The sequence below is a fragment of the Apium graveolens genome, chromosome 2 (assembly GCF_009905375.1).
Source record: "Apium graveolens cultivar Ventura chromosome 2, ASM990537v1, whole genome shotgun sequence".
Classification (NCBI taxonomy): domain Eukaryota; kingdom Viridiplantae; phylum Streptophyta; class Magnoliopsida; order Apiales; family Apiaceae; genus Apium; species Apium graveolens.
In genome coordinates, this window is record NC_133648.1 from 238408377 (window position 1) to 238410252 (window position 1876).

Sequence of the window (1876 nt, forward strand, 5' to 3'; positions counted from 1 at the left end):
TCAGATGCTGAAAAGAAGATGGCCAAATTGGAGGAAAGAGTTCAATCTATTGAAAACTCTGTGGTCACCATTCTTCACAATCAACAGTCTCAGACTAGTCTTCTAATGTAACTGGCTAAAGCACAGGGTTTGATCCCTCTCCTTGATGATAACAAAAAGGGGGAGAATAAAAGGGAAGGGGAAGGGGATCCATCTACACATATACAAATATCAAAAGTGCTAGTTCCAGCCATCACTACTTCTCCAACACTTCAAATCAAAGGAAAGCTTGATGGAATTGATCTAATCCAGCTAGTAGCAGCTGAGATGAAGGTGAAAGAGCAAAGGAGAAAAATTGATGAAAGGATGCAACAAGTGTTTGGCTCTACAACTACAAAATCCTTATCTGTGAAACATAGCACAAAAGTTGAGCCAATCACAATGGAGCACAAGCCAGTAAGGAGGAATAAGGTTGAAGAAACTTCTTTCAGGAACCTGAAGCCCATGGTACTCAAGCCAACCACTAGATTCAACAAGGACTCTACAAAGAACCCTCTAAGCTTTGCTCAACTAAAAGAAGTGGATTTTCCTCTTCCGAAGCCTGATGAAGACAAATTTTTGGGTGGTAACATCATAAAGCACAAAGAGACCAAGGATGTAGTGGAAAGAATGAATATGGCTATCATCTATAGAGAGGGAAAGAGCATCTGTGTGATGCAAGGACATCCCAAATTCTCAATAGCCAAGAGGGAAGAGACCAAAAGGCTAAAGGAAGAAGCTAAAAAGCTGAAGGCTGACAAAAGAGCACAAGCAAAACTTGAAAAACAGCTAAAGTAAAGTCAAATTGAAGAAAAGAAGAAGATTAAAGACAAGAGTGAAGGAGACAAGACTGAAAGCATAAATGTGGATATGGGGAATATGGTTGGTGAGAGTGTGGAGGAAAGGAGTGAGGAAAGAAAGGAATGGCAGAAAGGGAACAGAAAGAAGGTCAAGGCAAAAAGGAAGAGTGAAGATGACACTGAGGAAACCCAATCAAAATCTAAACCACTACCCTCTATTCCTGAACCTGTTGTGGCTGATCCCAGTATAAATATTCATGGTGAAACAATCATCCCTAAAGAGGAACCTATTTATTGGGACACCATCATATTGCCTACCTTTCTAACTACCTCCCCACCACCAAAGAAACTGAAAAGAAAATCCAAATCAATACCTCCCCTAACCTCAAGTAAATTCACTCAGAAATATAAACCTAAGCCTAAGCCATAAGCCTCAAAGGATGATTATGTTCACATTTGTGACATAAAAAGAACATATAGATATTGAACTCTTCCTGGATGAGCTGGAGGAAGTAAGGGGAATAAATGCCTATAGACAACTACCAGAAAGGCTAGTGTTCAAATATAAAGGAAATGTGGAAAGGACTTGGCCTCTTCAAAGAATTCTAAGTGAGGGCTATTCTACCTTGATTAGAGTCTACTCAGCTATCAAAAGGGATACTAGATTTACCAAGACTGCCAAAACTGAGATTCTCAACAAAATTGCCAGCATAAGAAAGAATTGGTGGGAGTCAAATTCCTTGCCCAGAACATTACTCATCCCTGAGCATGGAATCACAATTCATAAATCACCTCATTGGTTGATGGAGTTCAGAGACAATAAAGGAGTCAGAAGATTTTTCAGACTTGAAGAACATCTTAAAATTGCCAGTAATGAAACTCTCAAGGACATGCAATCTAAGTTGGATATCAGTGAAGAAGATGGAGCTAAATTCTACAGACAACTCCAACTCCAAGTAGAGGAAAATGACATGAGGCTAGGGAAGAAAACAAAGGAACAAAGGAAAAGAAAATGATTTGCTCAAACTAAAGGAGCACCCTTGGAAACACTGTAAATC